Source organism: Benincasa hispida, chromosome 3 (genome assembly GCF_009727055.1).
Source record: "Benincasa hispida cultivar B227 chromosome 3, ASM972705v1, whole genome shotgun sequence".
Taxonomy (NCBI): Eukaryota; Viridiplantae; Streptophyta; class Magnoliopsida; order Cucurbitales; family Cucurbitaceae; genus Benincasa; species Benincasa hispida.
Window position 1 is genome coordinate 42,625,029 of NC_052351.1, and position 25,312 is coordinate 42,650,340.

The following is a 25,312-nucleotide window of genomic DNA, read 5'->3' on the forward strand; positions in this document are numbered from 1 at the left end:
TCCTGGCTTTGCTTTTTGTTTCACCCGAAAAGGCCCCATCCCAATGGAGATAATTCTCCTCCCTTATATACTCATGATCCTCCCCTTATCTAACCAATGTGGGACTTTGGTCGCATTCCCAACATATCATAGGTACACTTCTTGATATTCCAGGAAAAACAAAAGACAGATTTTAGCTGATTTAAAAATTCCACCAGAGCTTACACCTATTAATGGGGATAAAAAATCTTCCTTCCCCTTGCTTGTTATACTCTTGCTAGAGAAGAAAAATGTTGTGTTTTGAAGACATCAGAAATAAAGGTTCCTGGGGGTTACTCTTCCAATGATTGAAATCTTGTGTCAATGGAAGATTTAAAACTCAATGGTCCAAAACCTCATGATTGTCATGTGCTCTTACAACAATTGCTCCCCATTGCCATCAGATCTGTGCTACCAAAATATGTTCGATATGCTATAACTCGTCTATATATTTTTTTCATTTTTATATGTAACAAAGCCCTAGATGTTATACAATTAGAGAAGTTGCAAGAAGACATTATGATTACATTATGTTTATTAGAGAAGTATTTTCCTCCCTTAGTCTTCACAATAATGGTGCATCTCACAGTACACATTGTTAGAGAAGTCCAACTTTGTGGGCCTATATATTTGCGATGGATGTATACCTTTGAAAGGTTCATGAAAGTGATTAAAAACTCTGTGAGGAATAGGCATCGTCCAGAAGGTTGTATTATTGAAAGTTATATATTAGAAGAAAACCTACAACGCAACTGGAAATGCGTCACGCCTCGCCCACGGAGATCACTACTCTGGACTGGACAGACCACCACGGGATAGACCTCCTGAGGATGGGGACATATACAGATCCAAGCCGGAGAGCATTATAATGAATAAGGACCTATTACATCAATTCCTTTTAACGGTAGGCAGGCCAATAAACCCCTCTGCTTGTCGGAGATAAGGTCAGTACGGAGGAGCTATGCCTAGGACATGCTGTCGAATTGGAAAGGAATTCCAGATCATTCTGATTGAAGGCGGGATATGGATGGAATCGAGAGGGAAGAAAGAGTCCGGTTTCAGAGGCTTGATCCACTTTGTAATCATGGATCATGAACAAATCCCTAAATGCATATAATCCGTGCCTTCGTTCTGGCTATAGTCCATTAGCAAGCGAGTAGGGGAACCGTTCCTTCCGTTCAGTAAGGGAATACAAGCTGTTGAGTTTTGTTCGGATTCTTTATGTGGAGTTGATCCTATTGGACTTGGATGTCAAAAGTTAAGAGACAATTCAGGCAATTCAGAAATTGGTAGACCATTGTCAAGTGGAGTTCCTTACATTCCTGAACGAGATCTCTTATACTAAGCTCATCGATATGTCTTGGAGAATACAATTGTTATACAACCATATATAGAGTAAGTTATTGTGACTTGATCCATTTATTTCATTAAATACATGAATTTGAAAATAATTATATTTGAACATTTTTCTATTTCTTCATAAGGAAACATATGATCATATTGGAATTACAACTATCAAGTAGATCAAAAAACCAGAAACAGATTCAAGATGAACATAACTGAAATTTCATATCTTTGTTACGAGAAAAGGTAAAACATTAAATATACTATTTAACATAATCTTTGGTCACTTATATTTTAACTATGTAACCTTCTGGCTCTCATGTTGGAAATGAACTTAAAATGGGAGATGTAGAGGTATCAAATAACTTGAGGTGGATTGCCCATGGTCTCCATCCAATTGTGACTACATACAATAGCTATGTTATTAATGCATGCCACTATCACACAAAGTCGTATACAAAAATAAAATTGTAAAAGATAGTGGGGTTAGTTTAATTGCAAAAACAATGCAAGTATCTAGCTCAAAAAATAAAAATCCTATTATTGGAGATATGTACTTTTATGGGGTGATACAAGAGATTTAGGAACTAAATTATAATATATTTAAGGTTGCCATTTTTAGATGTGATTGGGTTGAAAACAATGGTGATATCAAAACTGATGAGCTTGGTTTTGTGTTAGTTGACTTAAATAGAATAGGCGTGGCATCCTAAGCAAGACAAGTGTTTTATGTTGAGGATCCAAGTGATGATCGAGGGTCTATTGTCCTTATTCCACCATAAAGAGATTTTGAGGATCAATACAATGACGATGAACTTGGAGATACTGCTCTACATTGTCAAGGAATGCCTAAAGCTATGTTAGATATTGAATCTAGAATTGATTTGGATTAGAACATTTCAACATATGTACGAGTTAATTGTGAGAGCACATGGATTCCTAAAGAATAAATGTATGGGTGGGTTTTCATTTACTACTTTTTATAATTTTTTGTATTTGACACCTAACTAGACTTTATTCTATTTTTCAGGATAATTCTTACACCATGGAGCTAGCAAGTGATTAGGACTTGGACCTTGGTTTGGATGATGTCAAAGAAAGTTTGGATAATATCAATGAAATTATGGAATTGAAGCAAGATGAAATACCAAACAAAAAGAAAAGGCGAACGCGAGGGCCGACTGTTATGCATGAGGTAAAAAAAATTAGGAGTGTAGGGGAGAAAAAGTTGGTTGAATATAATGATGATGGAGTACCAATTGGAGACAATAGATATAAGTTAAAATCTTGCATTGGATCTACTATGCATCATCATATCCCGATTACATATACATCTTGGAAGTGTGTACCGATTGACTTAAAGGAAAAACTATTTAATATTGTTGAGGTATGTATATTTTCCTTTGTTGATGTATTATATTAATATTTTACTTGAAAGTAATAATCAAGTTTTTTAAATGTTTAGGGTGCTTTCATAATTGATGGTAGAAGTAAGAAGGCTATTCTAAAAAATGTAGGTGTTGCATTTCATCAATTCAAGTCTTGGTTAACGACACAATATATTATCCCTTTTAAGGATGAACCCCACCTTTTGTTACACCCACCTTCGATGTACTCCCACATAATTGAAACACATCATTGGCAAGAGTTTATCGAATCGAGATTATCTCTGGAGTTCAAGGTATTAAACTTTTCACTAAGAATATCAATATTTGCCACTTTCTTGTCATTTTTATTTTGAACTATTAAATTTATATAGAAAGTGAGAAATCAACAACAAGCACGAAGAAAGATGAACAAGTATAATCATCGAATGTCCAAAAGAGGTTATGTGAATCTTTCCAAGGAAATGGTAAGAATATTCTTAAATTTAACTATTTTACAAATATTCTTATATTTAACAATATGTTTATCATGCAGAAAAAATTATCTTCGTCCAGCAAATGTGATTTTGGACGAGCTAATATGTGGGAAAAAACTCAGACAAACAAAAAAGGAGAATATGACAATGGGGATGTCCAACAAGACGCCAACTGAATAGTAAGATTATGAATGTTACATTTTCGTGAAATCATTATATATTTTATATGTATCATTGAATATATATCATTTCCATTTAGGATGAGATCATAAAGAATGGAGATCCACTTTTCAAAAAAAAAAAATGATTCACCTAATAATGTTTTGATTCATGCCTTGGGTACTCTAGAATATGGTGGACGCATACGTGGGGTGGGTGGTTTCATTACACATACCGTTTACTTTCATACAACGAAAAGAGAGGATACAAACAAAAAAATTGTTGATGAAAATGAAACACTTCGTAAGCGCATTAAGGAATTGGAAGATCAAATTCAAAACATGTCAAGATCTGAGCATGGTAGTTGCTTCAAGAATAAAATCTGAAAGAAGCAAAATTCAATTGTTGGGGTCACAGTTAGTCTCATGCTCTATCTTATTTAATTTATGCATTAAGGTTACAACTATTAGTTATGATAATTTTTATATTTATATCATAGGAGAAGGAAGTTGTAGTACATCAACCACACATGGGGAAGGGAAGAAGGTGAAACTGTAACTGTGTAACAGTCCCATGCATGCACGTTCAAATTATTTATGAAGTATAGTTACTATTAAGTACTTATGAAATTATTAATTGGTTGTTTTAGGAGAGAGTTTCAACGAAGATGGTAAAGGAGAAGGAAGTTATTAGTGTACAACCGATCCTGAAGGTGAATTGTATTATAAGGTAAATTTACTATTAATTAATTATAAAATTATAACTTGGTGGTTTTAGGAGCAAGTTTCAGAGAATACGGGAGAGGAGAAGGAAGTGATCACTATTAGTGTACCACCGATCTTGAAGGTGAATTGTATAAGTCCCATATTCTTCTATCTTATTTGGGAATGAACATTTTACTCATGTTCTATCTTAATTGTGTTAGGAAAAAGCTTCAAGGACAATGCCAAAAGAGAATAAAGTTACTAGTGCACCATCCAATTTATCAATATCCTTGAAATCTATTCTTAGGTATGCTGAAAAGGTAATGGTTGATGGGACTAGTATTTTCTTCCAACTACCTATTAAGCTCTTTGGTTTTGGCTGAAAGTGTTATGTTCTGCCAGAAGATGTGATCGAATTTTGTAGCATGAAAAAAGTGAAGACTTTATCAATGGTGGCTTATGTCGCGTAAGTAAATGTTATTTGTTTATGATATATTATCACTGGTTTCATTAGTAGTAAGTTAATGTGTTCAATTTATTATTATAGGTACCTATACTTGTTCATTATTGATTCAAATAAGGGGGGAGGGTGGTGTAGGCATCCAGATGGTCTTGTGGGAAGATAACCCTGCATCCACAGTTGTGTTTGGTAGTCCAGAGGCTTAGTTTTAGCTGTTATGGTTGGTAAGACAAATTTAGGGCCAAGAAGGTTTTCTAAGGTTAATTTAATTCTAAACTTGAGATTCTAAATTTATTATGAACCATTACAGGCTCGAGAATTTGAGTAAGAACTTAGAAAGCGAAGAGGAGCCTAAAGAAGAAGAACTGCTCCCAAAGAGTGAGTGACTGTTTTTAAAAGAAAGTTGTATTTTAGCAAAGCTTTAGAAATTATGTTTTCATGCTTTAAGTTGTTTGAAACACTAGTTTGAATGTTCATGCGTTGCTAAAACTTATGGTTTTTAAAAGAGATTTTATAAACCATTAGATCTAGTACCAAAATGAGATCTGTGTGTGCACGTACGACAAGTGTTATGCGTTGAGTTAGTTTCGCATTGGCAATGACTGGAGGTGTAAGAATGGTTCCACTTCAGTGCCTGGGAGTATTGAGTTGGTCTACCCCAGGAAAGTTTGAGTATAGGTTTGATGTATGATTTATCATGCGTTTAGTGAGTTGAATGAAATGCTTTTTTATATAAGATTTATCATGTGTTAATATGTTAATTAAAAATATTTTATATTATTAAGCTTGTATATAAAATGTCACTCACCGGGCTTCCCGGCTTATCTTTTAAAAAATGTTCCCCCTTCCCCCTCAGGTAGCTACAAGAGGGGTTCCATAAATAGGTTCTAAGACGCCACGCGAGGTGAATGTCTGCCACATATTAGCGTTAAAATATTGCTAGTGAATCATGTGCTTAGGATTAAGTTGTCTTGGTTAGGATTGAACTCGTATAAACATTGTTCCAAGTTGTATTAATTAATTTACTGATTAGATTGACCTAATAACCGTTGTACATGAACTTAGTTATGGGTTTAATAACTAAAACAGGTTAAGTTGGATAATAGGTGTCACAAAAAGGGTGGTATCTGTCATCCTTACACCACCACCCGGGCGAAATAGATAAGCTTGAGAAAGGGTGTGATAATTTGTGATAAGTAAATAATTGGAAATGATTAGGAGCTAGAGCATTAAAATATTTGCTTCCAAATATGAAGAGTTGCAACCCTTCAAGAATCAAAGTCACAAAAAGTCATAAATGAATATGAATTTCCATATTCATTATGACTTTTTGTGACTTTGATTCTTGAAGGGTTGCAACTCTTCATATTTGGAAGCAAATATTTTAATGCTCTAGCTCCTAATCATTGCCAATTATTTGCTTATCAGTTTGGTATCAGAGCAAGGATTCAGGGAAACCTGAGGGTTGTGTAGTGAAAAGTAGAATTCATAGGTTTAAGAAAAACCTGAGAATATTGTCAGAAACAAAGTCAATATAGGTTAAGGAAACCAAAAAACTAGTATATATTAAGTGGTTTGTGGTGAATAACATATATAACAAAGGTTCAATCTTAATGTAGAAAGATGCAACATCGTGGCAGATCGAACTGGCAACAAGAACCTGGAACTGAATATGCTACCAACGACTCTAGGTTGTAGGAAATAAGGAAATTAATTATATAAGATATAATTAATACAAAGAGTACCTCTGAGCAGAAGCAATATTGTTCCAAACTCATTGTGACAGAATTACCGCATTCACAATCAAACAGAATAGATATGCATTTAACAACAAATTACAGGCATGCTTTAAACTTTACAATAACAAGAGAATAAGAAATATACCAGTTGAAGAACTCTTCTTCACAAAAAACTCGTTCTCGTCCAAGAACTGCTCCTCTCGCTCTCACTGAGAATGTCCAAGCTATTGTCCACCAAATCGTCTACCCACGAACGGACTCCTCACGTACTCGACAACAAGAAAGACACCACCACTTGGAACCCTCGGTATTCTTGGTGTGAGAATCTAGGAGGTGTGGGCTCTGTTGGATTTGGTAGAGGGGAGAGGAAAAGACAATCGTATACCCCGACCAAGCAAGTGGGAGAAGTCGGGTGTCATTCATATAGACAATGCTTGATCGTTTAGGTAGAGGTACACGATTGTTTAGTAAAAAAGGGCGTGATCGTATAGATGATCATTTAGTAAGATGCTCGGACGCGAAATCGTTTAGAAAGAGCTAGACGATCATTTAGCAAATCCTATGCGATCGTTTAGTAAACTGTGCGAGTGTATATGATCGTTTAGAAACGTTGAGTTATCGTGTATGCTTTGGGTTTGCTATGCGATAGGCAGTATACAAAAAACGTGAGCGAATGACTGATTCTTTGCACAATGAAAACAATTTTCATTTTATCCTTCAGTTACGAAAACTGAATGCAACCTCCCACTATCATTCGGTTACGAAGAAAAAGCTGGCACAATTATCCCATAATTGCTAAAACTAAATAAAAAATATAATCATATTATATTCATTAACCTATGGTTTAATATCACATCAAATGCAACATGTGATCCATAGTCTTTTTCTCCTCCACTAGATATAAATTATATTTATATCATTTTCTTCCAATTAATGTATCTCATAAATAAAGTCAACCATATCATATATAATTGACCAGTTCAATCATATCATATATAATCGAACTTCCTCTTGTCAATTTGAACACTTCAAACTGACCCAAAAACTGATTCTTTACTTGAATCCATTGAGCTACCAAGGGGACCTTATGGACCTATGGCTCGAAGTTCCAACGGTACGTGAATAGCTGACTAAACTCTTTAACCACAAGATCCACCATTCGTTAACTGCCAGGAATTCCACTAAAGACCGATAATTGCACTCTTCTCACCACATATATATTTTTGTGTCCATCGGATATAACCAATCCATAGTACGATAACCCTTCACAGATGCTCATAAGTATAGCTAGGCCAATTTACCGTTTTGCCCCTATAGTTACATCTAACTCCTTAAGTACCACTGATCTCTCTAATGAACAATACAACATAATCCTACTATGTGTGGACACCTCTCGGGCTATGAAAAGATGTGTTTCCACATTGTTCAATCCCCGAAACCAGCCCTTAAGAGAGCAATCTATCTATTTTCCTCTACTTTGGGGAAGGAGTGAATTTCATCTTGTGTAGTTGCGTTCCTAACTCCCAAATCAAACGAATCCCTAAAGTGGTAGGTTTGAGTCGCGATTTGGCACTCACACCCATACAAATCAAAGGACCGCCCTTAAAGGCAGGAGTTCCTAACTCACTTAGGATTGAGGTCATGTTACCTATGGTCATCTTAGTGAAGTGAAGTCTCTGTCATGAACAGCGTTATATAACAAGACCATAACACTTCGTGTCTGGTCTTATACAAACTTCTTTGTATAGGACGCCCCCACTCGCATGTCTCCACATAAATGATCAAGATCAGACCATCTATAGCAAGTCACAACACTTGTAACTATTCTACAAAGCGGGTCGCATCCGTAGCGTTACCAGGATAAGGTTTCCCTCCTATATCCATATACTATAGACCATTTTGGTTATCACTTAAGATATGATCCGCCTGTATGTCTTCACATACATGCTTAAGTAACAAACGACAACCAGGGATCTTAGTTTATTGGTTTGTGGTAAAGCAAATAAAACATCCAATGTTCCATAGACAAAAATGAAAAAAATATCATATATTATTATATCACAAGTGTTTGTTCAAAATTGTGTTTACAAACTACAGAACCCAACGAGAGTTTAGGGCATCATCCCCAAAACGAGTAAGTGGGAGAGAGGCTTAGCCTATCGTATAGACTGGGTACGATCGTTTAGTAAACGAGAGGCATTCATTTAATAAACTCGCTCATCGTTCACTCTCTCAAAGGGCTATCGTATAACTTTTCTTTTCTCTCCATCGAATGGTATGCGATTATGAAAAATGGAAACAATTTTCAATTTTATTCTTCAGTTATGAAAACTGATAGTAACCTCCCACTCAAACGCTTAAAGGTGAAACAAATAACTAGCCAATAATTATCTAATAATTGTTTTTATTATAAATAAATATAATAATTAATTTATCATATTATATTTATAACCATAGTTTTAAATATGTAATATTTAAACCATAGTTATATTCTCCTTTATTTAATATAAATCATCTTTATATTAATTCCTCCAATTAATGTATCTAATACATCAAATCAATTATATCACATATAATTGAATCAATTTAATTATATCATATATAATCAAATTTCCTCTTGTTAATTTGAACATTTCAGACTAACCTAAAAACTTATTCTCAACTTGAATCCATTGAGCTACCAAGGGGACCTTATGGACTTGTAGCTTAAAGCTTCAACGGTAGGTGAATAATTGACTAAATTCTTTAATCATCATATCCACCATCCGTTAACTACTGAGCATTCCACTAAAGACCGATAATTGCACTCTTCGCACTACAGATATATTTCTGTGTCCATTGAATATAATCAATCAACAGTACGATGACCCTTCACAGATCGCTCGTAAGTACAGCTGGGCCAATTTACCATTTTGCCCCTGTAGTTACATCTAACTCCTTAAGTACCATTGATTCCTCTAATGAACAATACATCACAGTCCTACTATGAGTGAACACTTCTTGGGCCATAAGAAGGTATGTGGCGCTACATTGTTTGCGCCCCAGAATCAGCCCTTAAGGGAGCAATCTATCTACTTACCCCTACTTCAGGGAAGAAGTGAATTTCGTCTTGTGTAGTTGAGTTCCTAGCTCCCCAATTAGACGAGTCCCCAAAGTGGTAGGTTTGAGTCGGTGATCTGGCCACTCGCACCCATGAAAATCAAAGAACCGCCCTCATAGGTAGGAGTTCCCAACTCACTCAGGATTAAGGTCATATTACTTATGGTCATCCTAGTGAAATAGAAGTCTATGTAATGAACGACGTTATATAACAAGACTAAACATTTCGTGGTCCGATCTTATACAAACTCCTTCGTACAAGATACCCCTACTTGCATGTATCCACATGAATGATCAGGATCAGACTATTTGTAGCACTTTACAACACTTGTAACATCTACAAAGCAGGTCGTATCCGTAGTGTCACCAAGATAAGGTTTCCCTCCTTTATCCATATACTACAGACCATTTAGGTTATCACTTAAGGCAAGATCCACTTGTATGTCTCGACATACAAGCTTAAGTTACAACGATAATCAAGGATCTTAGTTTATTGGTTTGTGGTTAATGCAACTAAAATATCTCATATTTCATATACAATAGTGCAGAAAATATCTCATATTATTACATCACAAAAGTTTGTTTATACATGTGTTTACAAATCCTTAGTTCCATACACAAGCACATAGTCCCTCGTTCTCCAAAGATACTTGAGGATGTTCTTGACTGTGGTCCAGTGACTATGTCCTGGGTTAGACTGATACCTACTGACTATTCCCATAGCATAACAGATGACTAGTCTAGTACAGAGCATTGCATATATCAAACTGCCAATGGCAGATACATATAGGACCCGTCTCATCTCCTCAACCTTTTGAGGCATCTTAGGACACATTTTATTAGACAAAGTAACTCCATGCCTGAACGATAGTAGACCCCTTTTGGAGTTCTGCATCGAGTACTTGAGCAACATCTTGTCCATGTACGATGCCTGAGACAACGCTAACACTTTGTTCTTAGATCCCAAAAGATCTGTATGCCAAGAATAAACTGAGCCTCTCCCAAATCTTTCATTTGGAATTGGGTCGCTAGCCAATTCTTAACTACAGTCAGTAGTCCTACATCATTCCCAATGAGTAGGATATCATCTATATATAACACTAGGAAAACTACTAAACTGTTGATGATTTACCTATAGACACAAGACTCATCAACGTTTTGGTCAAAGCCGTATGATTTGATCACAGTATCAAACCGAATATTCCAAGATCGAGACGCCTGTTTCAGCCCATAAATGGATCGATTCAGTTTGAAAACTTTTTTCTCTTGACCTTGGGAAATGAATCCCTCAGGTTGCACCATATAAATGGTCTCCTCAATATTGTCATTCAAAAAGGCAGTCTTGACGTCCATTTTTCGAATCTTATAATCATAATAAGTGACACTGGACAGGAGGATGCAGATCGACTTCTACTTGGCAACAGGCGAGAAAGTCTCCTCATAGTCGACTCCATCCACCTGCGTATAAACCCTTTCTCACAAGTTGAAGCCTTTTGAAGGTTTGCACCTTCTTCATTGCAACCCTGTTTCCTCTTTAATAATCCAATTTTTACTCCTTATACGGTCTCTTACCTCATTAGGCTGGATTGATAAGATCTCTATTGAGTTACAGTACATCGACTCCATCATTGAAGATCCATGGCTCTTGACCTTATCCCATAGTCACAATCTCCATTACCTTCCTGAAGGATAACAGATCCTCAATGTCGGTCAGTTGGCTACCCATATCAAGATTTCGTGAAACCCAGTATTAGCGAAAAGGTGGGTTTTGCGAACACTCTACTCTTTTGAGGTTCCTCAATCTCTTGAGGTGAAGCGACTCTACTAGTATGAACGTATCATCAACAAACTCTTTGTTGATGAAGCAGACCGCTTCAACAACTCTTTTGAAGTATTCAGTAGTTTGCTGGAAGAGCTCACATACACACGATGCTTACTACATGGACTGTGCTCGCCCTAATATATCCTCCTCCGAGGAAGGTAGTGTTCGTAGACACAAACACTTTGTTCTTTTGTCGGCTCATAAAAGAGAACCACCCTCGTGTACCTTGGGGTGCATTACAAAGAGGACACACCCTCACCATTGGCTTTCCATTTTTTTTATTTCTTTGATTTGGTCCAAGTTAAAGTCCTCAAGCACATTGTGTTAAGGCAACCCCATATTGCAGAAGTTGACGGTACAAACTAAGCTTCATACGCCCCGTATCACAACTCCAGAGGTGTTTTTGCAACACTTTTGGAGGAACACAGTTGAGTATATACACTGTAGTCTCCATTGCAAAATCCCAAAACGAGTCCGGTAAGGAAATGTAACTCATCATCGACCGAACCATGTCCAACAAAGTTTGTTTCTCCTCTCCGCTACACCATTTTGCTGAGGTGTACCCAGAGTTGAGAGTTGGGAAAGATTCCATGTTCTATCAAATAGTCCTAGAACCCCTAATCTAAAAACTCTTCACCTCGTCTGATCGAAGTGTCTTAATCCGTCTATCTAATGCATTTTCAACTTCAGCCTTGAACTCTTTGAACTTTTCAAACGATTCAGACTTCCGTTGCATCAAATAAACATACCCATACCTAGAGTAATCATCAATAAAACTGATGAAATACTCATAGCCTCCCTTGGCTTGCACATTCATCGGAACACAGAGGTTAGAACTAACTCTAGAGGCTCTTTGGCTGGATAACCTTATCCAGTAAAAGGTCTTTTAGTCATCTTACCCTCAAGGCAAGATTCGCACACCGATAAAGATTTTTCCTCTAACTCACTTAGAAGGCCATTCTTCATCAACCTCTCAATTCTATTGAGATTGATGTGCCCTAATTGAAGGTTCCAAAGTTGGGCATTTTCTTTTGGAGAAACTCGTTGACGTTTATTTTGAATTACAACAGTTTTAAACATCTCTATGTTATGGAGGGAACTCGTTGCTAATGGCCTTAGCAATTAATGGTTATTTTCCAGTTTTGCTGTACAGATCTCAATTCCATCTTTACGAATAAACACTTTATTCACATTAAATTGAAGAGTATATTTACACTGCAGCAAGCACTTTACAGAAATTAAGTTCCTTCTCAACTTAGGAACTACAAATACATCATGTAAAACAAGAAATTTCTTCTATAAAGTCAACTAGACTCTTCCCACTACCGCAGCTGAGACGATGTGCCTACTGCCTACTCACATCATCATCTTACTAGCCTCCAGCTGCCGCCAAGATCTAATCCCCTGAAAAGAAGAACAAACATGATTAGTGGCGCCCCAATCAATAATCCAGACAAAATCGTCATTCTCCACTAAACAAGTTTCTAACACCAGTGAGGACAATTCCTCTTTCAGTGCCCATCCTGGTTACAATGGAAACACTTTCCTTTGTCTTCCGGCGCTGGTCGCCTTCCCCACTAGGCAACAGGCAGTTGGTTAGCAAGTGTCTTCCCCTTCCTTTTACCACCCTTCTTCTTCTTCCATTGTCCAGTGTTAGAAGTAGAAGGTACAGACTTAGTCCCTAAGGTCGAACCTCAATGGAACTTCTTTGAAGACGAGGCAACATTTTCCTCACCTTCCGTCTTCTTCTTACTTTTCACTATGGATTGGAATGACTCCAACTCGTTGAGGAGAGTTGTAAGGGTATAGTCCACTTTGTTCAGAATCGCATTGCTGACAAAGAATGGGAAGCTATCCAGTAACGAATGCAGGATAATGCTAACCTGGCTACCCTCATCGATCTGAGACCCATTCATCTCCACCAAATTGAAGTATACCATCATGTTAAGCACGTGTTCATGAACAGAGGTGTCTTACTCCATTTTGGAGTTGAAGATGCATTTAAGAGCCTCATGCTTGAGCTGTCCAGACGGTTTTCCGAACACCCCCCATAGGGACTTCATGATCTCACACGCTAAGATCATGGACTCATTCTTCTTCGCCAAAACATCGTTAAGACTGGACAAGATATAGGCTCGAGCCTTCTCATTCGCCCGTATCCATGATCTCACATGCTGAGATCATGGACTCATTCTTCTTCGCCAAAACGTCGTTAAGACTGGCCAAGATATAGGCTCAGGCCTTCTCATTTGTCCGTGTCCAACGCTCATAAGCCTCCCGAACATTTTGAGTGGCATTAAGAGGTGGAATAAGAGGACACTCCTCCTTAAGGAAGAATTTGAGATCATCGATAATTAGTATTGCTGTGATCATGTGTTTCCAACTAGCGTAATTCTCGCCAGTCAATTTTTCGGCACTTAGTAGAGCTATTGTGGTTATAGCCATTTAAAATGTTGCTAAAAAACGAACAAACTTAATAAGTCTATGTTTTAACCACATTTTAACACCACTTTTAGTTTTGACTAATCTAAGTGAAAAAACTTCTATTTCTCAATGATGCCTCAGCGAGGCAGGACAAACGTCATCGGTAGGGTGATCTGATGCCCCTTCACTAAGATGAGACACTCTTAACCATTAGGCAGAACCAACTCTTAGAACGGTACCTAACAGTCACCATTCATTCAATTCAGAACTATTAACCCTTAACAATTCCACGTAATTGTAACCCCTCGTTTTCGACCTCAGAGTCCCACCCTAATGCGCCCACCGTATGGAAAAAGCATATTAGGACAATAGACTAAAAAACCTTATCCTATACAGAAGATCAAATAAAGAAACATGCAAAACTACCATCCTATAGGGGGACACTCCTAGGGTGCCTCGAGGCGATGCACATAAACTTTATCCAACCTAATGAGAGACACCGTGGGATATGCTGTCGCACGTCCCACTATCACAAACTATGAACATTCTTTCCATCCACCCATTGGGTTTTATGTCCTAAAACTTGTGGTATGTAAACAATGGAACTTTTTCTAAAAATTCAATAAAGATGTTATTGAATAAATCTATTGCTTGAATAGAAATCCAATAAACTTAAAAGTCCTTTGACTATTGGATGAGTACTTGAACTTTATGTGGAGACATAAAGGTGGATTAGGTTCGAGTAAATAGTCAAAATGATCTATAGTATATGGATAAGGTTGGGTACCTTATTCTGGTAATACTATTGGATGCAGCCTGCTCTGTAGTTGTTACAAGGAGTTGTAAAGTGCTACAAATGAAGTGATCCTAATTCGTTCATGTTGGACATGAGGAGTGGAGGTGTCCTTGTGCAAAAAAGTTTGTACAAGATCGAACCACGAAATGAGTTACTCATACTTTATAACATTTTTTACTATTTAAGACTGACTATTTCACCTAGATGACCTAGGTAACTGGATCTTAATCCTAAGCTAACTATGAACTTCTGTTTATTCGGGATTTCCCTTAGATTTGCATAGTTGAGGGTTGGCTCAACAGCGCCTGCTCAATAAGACTCCGATTTCAGGGTAAGACCGGAAGGATAACTGGGGACATAGGGTGCAAGAGGGAATTCACTCCTACCCGCTTTAAGGATAATAAAGAGGTTGTTCCCTTAAGTGCTGATCCTGGGGCTTGAACAAGGGATCCCGCCCTCTCATTTGGCATGAAAGGGACTCGGTTTTGTGATTGGATCACAAAACAATTGTTCATTAGGGGATCAATAGGGACTTAAGGAATAAGAGGTAATTTCGGGGGCAAAATAGAGATTTGACCAAGGCGTTATTATGAACAACCTGTGAAGGGTTAACTTACTAATCATGGTTATATTGAGGGGACATAATATATCTAAAGTGAAAGGAGTTCAAATATGGGCTTTAATGGAGTGACCCATTAGTTAACGAATGGGGGTTAGATCGGTCTAATGAGTTTAGCTGATTAATCTCGGATCGTTGGAGCCCATGATCTGTAGGTCCATGAGGTCCCCCTACTAGCTCGAAAATGGATTAGCTCTAGAGTAGCATGATAAGTTAATTTGAAACGTTCAAATTAGAACCAAATAGAATTGGAGAAAATATATTAAATATGATTTAAATATATAAAGATGAATTTGTGTAAAAATTAATTTAATATTGGATATTAAATTAATAGAATTATTTAAATTGTTAAATAATTATTTATTAATTTTAGTAAAAATAAATTTATGAAATTAATTTGTAAAATTAATAAATTTTGATTTTAGAAATAAAATATGATTTTAAAATCAATTTTAGGTTTTGGAAATTGAAAATTACACAAACTTGAAAAATGGGTTTTTCAAGTTCATCTTCAACTTGCTCACTAGGAACCCATCACCTCTTCCTTGATTTACTCCAAGCATGAGCTGCATCCCATGTAGCACATCTTTTTGCATGATAGTCTGCAATATATTGAAGAGATTAGAGTGAAGAAAAGATTGATGAACCGATTGAACTTTTGTTGAAAATTCAGATGAAGAAGGTGTTCTTCAATGGATTGGTTCAGTGAGCTTTCTCCATATTCCCTTTGATTCTAACTTATTTTGAGTTACACAACTCAATCTAGAGCACCAAGAGGATAGTAGGGAAGATCTTGTGGTGGTCTACACAAGGATTTAGAGGATTTTGCAGCTGAAAATAGAGATTTCAACGGTTCAGCCAAGGTATGTTCTTGAAACCCATTATACTCTGTTTTACCATGTTTCTTTTATGCCAAAATTAATCAATTAGAGTGCTTATGGATCCTGTTCCCTTTCGCTGCGTGCTGGTGTCGATCCAACACCACCTTGATATTGACCTACCCAAACACCATCCTTTAGAAGGACACTCCCAGGGTGCCATGTGGTCGAGGATAGATCTCACGGTATGGACAATAAAGGGAGAAATGCAAGAGGTTTAAATGAAGTATCAGATACCCCAAGTACCTCCCACTGAATGTTCTACCTAGGGGTTCATTAACTTACACCATCCGACTACTGATTTTAATCTAAGTCAGTTTAATTTGCCCAAAAATAACTCGTCTTTGAAATTAAACAAGTTCAAGTAGTCACATTAAACTCTTTAACGGACTGTCCTCAAATTTGCATGCATGTATCAAATCTATCTAATTCACCTTTTCAGGCAAGTTCCCAGGTAGAGGTGTTCCGTTTCCGTCACCTTAAATACCCTAGCCTAGACAGAACCCACCTTAGACAAAAGGTCCCTTATAGATAGATTTGCTACACTTTAACCTTTTATTAGTCAATTTAATCCAATTAAAATGATTAAAATATTAAGCCTAAGGTTGCTAATCTTATTAGAACCGTGATCTTAGGTTTATCTCCACCAAGTTTTAAAACACTTTTAAAACCATGATTCAAACCTAAGTTCAAATGCATGTCTATCTTATAGATTTTAGTTCTAATTTCCTTATAACCCTTATAAAAGAAACAACTAAAACCATACACATTGCCACACAACTAGGTATTTATAACACTTATAAATTTAACCTATGTGTCATGCTTCATGCAATGTCCATTTCTTACTATACATAACTTTTATATACAAGTAATGAACCAAGCAAACATACTTCCATACACCCTTATACTATAACACTTATAATATAAAGATGATGCATGTCTATGCTTTATGAATGCATAAATATAACTCTTATATTATATGATGCATGAACGTGCTCTTATGTAATTTAAATCATGCTTCTCTAAATCATAACACTTATAATAAAGAGATGATGCATGACCAATGCATGACCTAAGGTGGGATTTCTTCTATATGGCATACCATATGACATATAAATAAATATACATCCTATGTATATTCAACAAGATTAATGGATCGGGATGAACTGCCTCAAAATCGGAAGGAAAAAATCTATCTATTACATTTTCCATCAAACAGACCGGTTCACAGGCGAACTGGGTCTTGAACCACTCGAACGAAGCTCCCATCGTTTAGTAAACGTGGCCGGGTATATGACCGTTTAACTATAATCAAGTACCAATAACTATGCGATGAAGCATGAGGTACCCGATCATTTAGAGCACAAGACAAAACACGCGAGTCTAAACGATCATTTAGACGATAACGTAGTTGTGAAGCACGATCGTCTAGATGATCACTTAACATGCAATAAGTAAACTTTTACTCCGTGATCGTGTAGTCAGGAACTAAGCGATGAAGCTTGCTGAGCTACATGATCGTCTAGTGCGTGCGCGTCATTTTACTTCCGAGTATTCAATACTCTACGATCACTTACCCCATCGTTTACACAACCGACCAACACTTGGTCGTCTTCATCCTCGAAGAATAGCAACTCCTTGCCTTGAATCCTCAGCACGAATGACTGAACGACTCAAACACTTTGAAATTACATACTCGAAAACAAGTTAATATGCCCAAAAACATAGGAGCCCTTACAATTAACTTGAAATGTAAAAGAATTTAAACAACCAGAGACTTCATCCCAGAAACTCCATTAATCCACATCCACAAACAAACGTTAACGCTTAAACAGAATGTAGACATGCTTTACCCACCGAGAAAGTAAATGTTATTCTTTGCATCAATGAATTTGGAATATCATAACCTGGCTCTGAAACTAATTGAAGGAACTCTTATCAAAGAGTATCTCTGAGCGGAAGCAAGATCATCCCAAACTCATTGTGACAGAATTACCTCATTCACAATCAAACAGAATAGATATGCATTTAACAATAAATTATAGGCATGCTTTGAACTTTAACAACAACAAGAAAACAAGAAACATACCATTTGAAGAACTCTTCTTCACAGAAAACTCGTTCTCGTCCAAGGGCTGCTCCTCTCACACTCACTGAGAACGTCCAAGCTATCGTCCACTAAATCGTCTACCCACGAATGGACTCCTCACGTACCCAACAGCAAGGAATTCATCACCACTTGGAACCTTCGGTATTCTTGGTGTGAGAATCCAAAAGGTGAGGGCTCCGTTCGATTTGGTAGAGGGGAGGAGGAAGAGATAATTGTATACCACGACCAAGCAAGTGGGAGAAATCGGGTGTCTATCATATAGATGATGATTGATCATTTAGGTAGAGTTACACGATTGTTTAGTAAAAAAAGGTGCGATCGTATAGACGATCGTTTAGTAAGACACTCAGACGTGCGATCGTTTAGAAAGAGCTAGACGATCGTTTATCAAATTCTATGCGATCGTTTAGTAAACCGCACGTGTATATGATCGTTTAGTAACGTTGAGTTTTCGTGTATGCTCTCGGTTTGTATGCGATAGGCAGCATGCAAAAAACTATTGGGTTTTATGTCCTAAAAACTCGCAGTTCGTAAAATTATAAACATTTTCCATTATCAATATACTTGTTATTGATCTCATAAATTGTATGAAAGTATAAATCCAATAAACTAAGACCCATGACTATTGTATGAGTACTTGAACTTTATGTGGAGACATAAGAGTGGATCGGGTTCGAGTAAATAGTCAAAATTATCTATGGTACATGAATGAGGTTGGGTACATTATTCTGGTAACACCATTGGATGTGGCCTACTCTGTAGTTGTTACAAAGAGTTGTAAAGTACTACATACGATATGATCCTAATTCGTACATGTTATGACATTAGAAGTGGGGGCATTCTATGCAATGAAATTGCATAAGATCAGGACCAAGAAATAAGTCACTCTTACTTTATAACGTTGTTTACTATTTAAGACTGACTATTTCACCTAGATGACCTAGGTAACTCGATCTTATTCCTGAGCTAACTATGAACTCCTGTTTATTCGGAATTGCCCTTAGATTTGCATAGTTGAGGGTTGGTTCAACAGCGCCGGCTCAATAAGACTCCCATTTCATGGGTAAAACTGGATGGATAGTTGGGGACATAAGGTACAAGATGGAGTTTACGCCTACTCAATTTAGGGATAGAAGAAAGGTTGTTCTCTCAAGTACTGAATCCAAGTCTTGAACAAGGGGCCCCACACTCTCATTAGGCTGAGAGAGTTATGTTTAGTGTTGGATCACAAACCAGTTGTTCATTAGAGGATCAGTACAAACTTGAGGAATAAGACGTAATCTCGGGGGTAAAACAGATATTTGACCCAGCCGTTATTACGAACAACCTGTGAAGGGTCAACTTGCTGATTATGGTTAAATCATGTGGACATAATATATCTACAGTGAGGGGAGTGCAACTATGGGCTTTAGTAGAGTGACCCAGTAGTTAATGAATGGAGATTGATTTGGTCTAATGAGTTTAGCCAATTAATCTCGGATTGTTGGAGCCCATGATCTATAGATCCACGAGGTCCCCCTACTAGCTCGTAACAGACTAGCTCTAGAATAGCGTGATAAGTTAATTTGAAATGTTCAAATTAGAATTAAGGGAATTAGTAGTTATATGAGATATAATTACATGGAATAGGACAATTTATATATTTAAATATGATTTAAATATATAAAGATTGATATGTGTTAAAATTAATTTAATATTTGATATTAAATTAATTAAGTTTTATTTAANGATATGTGTTAAAATTAATTTAATATTTGATATTAAATTAATTAAGTTTTATTTAATAATTAATTTATTAAATTAATTCATTTTTCTTTTTTAAAATCAAAATAGATTTTATAAAATCAAAATAGATTTTATAAAATCAAATTTTGATTTTCAGATAAAATTGGAAAATTAGAAAACAACAACACTAAAATGGAAAAAAGAGATTTTCCATAATCCATCTTTGTAGTTGCTCACACATGAAGCATTTACTTTGCCTTCTCTTCTCCAAGTATGAGCTGCAACTCATGCAACTCTCTCCTTTGCATGTTGATCTGTAATATAGTGAAGAGATTGAAGTGAAAATTGGGAATATAATCTATAGAGATTTTGAAAGAAAATTTGATTTGAAGAAAGAGTTCTTCAGCTAGTTTTCTGCAGTGAGCATATCTCCTTCTACCCTTGATTCAAGCTTGTTTTGAGTCCCACAACTCAATCTAGATCACCAAGAGAATAGTGGGGAAGATCTTGATGGTCTACAACAAGATTTGGGGAAGATTGCAGCTGGTGAAGGAGCTTTGAAGAAGTTCTACAAGAGGTATGTCTTGAAACTCACTTGTTTCTGCAAAAGCATGCTTTATATTTTGCCAAAATTAGTGAATTTGAATGCTTAGATGATCCTTGTGCTTCCACTATTGTCGATACAATCCTACAATTGGTATCAGAGCATTAAATAAGCATTCAATTCGGTTTAATTTTGGTTTGGTGGGTGTTTTATATGAGAAATATGAAATTGTTGCACTGATATGGTTTTCTAAGGTTTAGTTGTTTAATTCTCTTTAATTTCTCATTTAAATTTGTAATTGACTCTTGTTTGATGAGCTTTTATGTGTTAGCAAGAGTCTGTAATTTATTTGGAGTCATTAGAGTCGAAATTAAGAAGTAATTGAAGAAACAAGTGAAGGAGGCTGAGCTGTTATTCCAGTTTTTCAGCTTCTGCTCAAAATCGTTGTTGATGTTCCAGTTGCTAAGCGATCGTCTAGCTCCAGGTACTACCCGATGTGAAGAAAAGCTAGACGATCATATAGCAATGGGCACTGGTCGTTGTGATGTTGAACATTAGACGATCATGTACCTATGGGAGCTAAATGATGTGTTCAAATTGTTATACGATAACACTAAGCGATCGTTTAACTTTGGTGTGGAAACTAAACGATACGTTGAATTTACTATATGATGGTACTATGTAATCATTTAGCTACGATACGCGCTAAGCGATGCGATGAAGTGCTATGTGATAGCGCTGAGCGATCATTTAGATGCGAAGCTAAGTGATCGTGTAGACGAAGTGCTAAGCGATGCATTGAAGTTTCTATGCAATGGAACTAAACGATCGCTTACCTACGAAATGCTAAGCGACGCAATGAAGTTCTATACGATGGAGCTAAGCGATCGTTTAGCTATGGCTGATACTAAACGATGACATGAAGGGATAGACGATAGTGTTAAGCGATAGTTATGCGATAGTTATGCGATAGCTATACGATAGCTAAGCGATGGAGTTGAGCGATCGTGTAGTTCTATACGATAGAACTAAGCGATCGTTTAGCTTTGGCAGTCATTAAGTGGTCATGTAGTTTTATACGATAAAGCTAAACAATCGTTTAGTTGAGGCAAACACTAAGCGATCGTGTGGTTCTTCACAACACAAGTCGATGGAGCTAGACGATAGCCTTTAGCGCTACATGATCGGCCTTTGCAAGACTTTGAGGTTGGATCGAGAGTAGCCGGTTCAACTGATTTTTCTCAAGGTACAATCCGGTTCAGACTCATCCAGTCCGGTTTAAGATGCTTGGGTTCGGTTTGGAGCGCTTCAGAAGTTTAAAGACGTTTTTGAAGCCGATTTGTAATAGTTTGACTTCTGTTGGCTTGTTTTTGCCAAAACTAAAACTATATCAACTTGTGTTTAATTATTTATGCATTTGATGTTTGTTATAATTAAACTAATCTGGTATGTGCACATAGTATGCCATTTAGATTCAAAATCCCACCATGGGAAGCATGTTACATGCATTAAAAGAATGTTATAATTGTTATAATATATAGTATGCATGTTAGGGTTTCTTGTATTTAATATAAATGTTTTATTTAATGTTGAATGCCTCATGTATGTTATGGATGTTTCGCATGTCTAATGTTTTATAAGTTGTTATAAAATTGGGTTAGATATTTAAAATTCATAAACAACAGTTGCATGCTCACGTAGGTTGACCACCTGTTTTAATTGTTAAAACTTATAAAATCTAGGTTACAAACTCAACCGGTATATAATCCTGTCTAAGGCTGGGGGTACTTAAGTTGACGGTTTATGGAACACCTCCTACCTGGGGATTATGGCGGAATTATTGAGCATTGGTAACCGATTTTATGAGCATACTTGAGTGATGTGAGGTAATAAAATAGGTTTATCACCTAGAAATCATAGGTTAAAATCCAATTAAGAGTTATACTTGGATAAACCACATAGAATTAGGGTTGTTTTATTAGCTAAAAAGAACCTAAATATAAATCTACCCAAAATAGAACACTTCAGTGACAGTTTAATAACTTCTATATGATCGAGTTACTAGAAAACTTCAGTGGGAGATTAATGACATACTTTATTTTTAGCTTTCACGTCTCTAAGAGTTCACAATCTAGATTTAAGTGGTACTCCGTGTCACCCTAGGAGTGTCCTCCCTACGAAAAGTATTTTTTTGTTTAAACCTAGATTTCGGTGAATAAGAGGAAGTTGTTCAAATATAAGTCTATTATATGATAAATAGATTTTAACTGCCACGTCTCCATAGAGTTTATATCGTGAGATTCATATGACGCTTTGTGTCACCCTAGGAGTGACCTCCCTACGGAAAGTGTTTCGTATGAGTCAATACACTAGAAGAAATTCGGGCTTTAATGTCAGTTGGCAACTGACATTAAAGATAGTGTTATTAAAGCCCTTTAATGTCGGTTACCTTTAATGTCAGTTTTAAACCGACATTAAAGGGCTCCAAAAACACCAATAACACAACCTTCAATGTCGATTGCAACCGACATTGAAGGTCTTTAATGTCGGTTGGACATTAAAGGTCTTTAGTGATTAAAGCTTATCGGTTGCAACCGACATTAAAGCCTTTTTTTTTTTTTTTGGATTCTTAACTGACATTGAAGCCCGAATCTGTCCGTTTTATCAATTATTGTCCGTTTTTTAAAGTTTTCTTGCCAAATCCATTTTTTCGGTAAAAAAATATTAACATGACACATCATCATCGAACACTATGGCTATGACATTATTCATGTATGGATTGTAAATCTATTACATTTAATCCAAAAATTCTGCTATAGAATTATAATTTAAAAGGCGTACAATAATGCAAGCCTTGAAAACACAAATTACAAGTAATACAAAGATTATGATTTTACAAACGTAACAGAATCTTCCGTGTAAGGGCAACACAATTTTATTTGTCTACAAATTTGGGAGGGTTTAAGAGATTAAGAGATGTAATATACATTGTTGAGATGGACTTCATTATCAAGATTCTTCTTCTTCAATTCATCCAGCAACTATAGAAGAATTAGAAAGATTTAGAATTTAACTTCAACTTAACAAGTAATGTGCCTGAGATTAAGAATTTAACCTTAGGCAGACTCTGATCTAAGGAGAAAAATTAATATTATAACCATAACCACATTTATATAATCATATGAAAGGCCAAATGTTAATGAAACTTCAATATATCACACATATTGAAATGTGCTATAGTGTGATCAGAATACAGAAAAAAGAAGTGCCAACTCATATGTAACAGTAACACAATCAAGATAACCAGCTTCTGTCAGATTGCAAAAGTAATCTCCATACAACAGAATGAATGCATAATCTGATTATATGAAACAGGTTTAGCCAAGTAAATATACCTTATCCGGTGTCATGCCAAGCTCTCTCTTGAACACTTCACACACTTGATTGTACGGGGATACTAGGCATAAAACTAACCTACAAGAACATAAGGACTAGTTTTCAGTATGAAATCCAAAGCAACAGAAGTTTCTGGATCAATATTAAACTGCATACCTTGAAATAGGTGGACATAATGGTGTCGAAGACTATCAATTTCCCAAAGTGAACTTCCTATACCAATAATTCTTGTTAACAAGGATCAATCACCAAATATCAAACCACCACACAATAAACATAAAGCGGCCACCAGTAGGATTAACTCAAAAAGGCATGATTCAAATTGAGCACACATGGACTATTCTGGAACAAACAACCATGACACGTAGCTAACTGTATTTTCAGCCATGAAATTTGACAAGACTTATGAATTAAAACATCTTGTGTAAACCATTGGAAAGTAAGTCAAGAAATCAATTTTGACAAGTGATGGTGATATTAACAGTTCACCACAGGAATACTAATTAATCCACATGTCCTTGTCCCTTTCCCTCCAACAGAGAGAAAATCCAATTAGAAGGCACGGAATAAATTATCAAACGCATGATGATAAGAATATAATCCAAGAAATTAAAGGGAAAAAACCACCAATTTACAAAGTCAAAAGGAAAAAAGAAAAAAAAAAAGAAAAAGACAACACTCACTCAAGGCGCTAGATTTAATAGGATCAATTTCCTCTAGGGTTGGCAACGGGGCCAGGGCGGGGCAAGCGAGAGGGGACTTTATGTGCGAGAGCAAGAGTGGAGGTAGGAGCGAGAGCGAGAGCGAGAGTAGCGAGAATGGGGGTATGAGCGAGAGCGAGAGTGGAGGGGACGAGCGAGAGCGGATGGACTTTATGAGTAAGAGCTAGGGATTTGGGCGAGAGGGGAGGGATTTGGCCTTTATGAGCGAGAGCGAGAGGGATTTGGGCGAGAAGGGAGGGATTTGGGCGAAGATATATATCTAAATATATAAATAATATTTATGAAAACAAGAGAAGTTGATGCACAGGTTATAGAATCTATCTATAACAATTCAATTAAAAAAGTTGATACCTTCAATCATAACCAATATATTATGATTTCTTTCTTCCGAGGGAGCATTAGCTTGACATAAGATTTCATTCTCCGAAGTAGGAATGGTCTCAGTATTCCATGCAGTTTTGCTACCATCTGCAGGATTGGAATATCTAAATATGGCACACTTATGTAACAAATGGTACTGGAAAAAAATGTCAAAAGAATTACCAACCTGGGTCTTTCTGTTCTCTTGTGTTTCTTCTTTTTCTTCAGCTTGACACTTTCCAGAGAGACATGAACTAACAACGAATCAAACATCAATAAAGTCTTTCTCCAAATCTCTAATGCTCTAGTATTCCTCTCTCCCCTAAGAAGTACAGATGAATGACTAAACAAAAAATGTATCGCATTACCAAAACTCTTAGAACTTTGTGGTTTTTTTAGCTGGTTTATATTCAGAAACACTAAAATGTAGCCAAATAGCATTACCTCAGAAACAGATTTAAATCCTTCATATTACCTTAGAAACAGATTCAAATCCTTTATTACGGCTGGTGAAAATCTGCAAGGAAAAAGC

General features: G+C 36.5%; 1 long non-coding RNA gene across 1 annotated transcript; it reads right to left on the reverse strand.

The window, feature by feature from the left end:
* Positions 1-23,290: 23,290 nt before the first annotated feature.
* On the reverse strand, positions 23,291-24,824 carry LOC120074726. The gene is made up of 3 exons (XR_005481050.1): positions 24,772-24,824; positions 23,698-23,776; positions 23,291-23,343 (listed from the first exon to the last, which is right to left on the reverse strand). It is a non-coding gene; the product is annotated as an uncharacterized LOC120074726 (long non-coding RNA).
* Between the last annotated feature and the right edge of the window lie 488 nt (positions 24,825-25,312).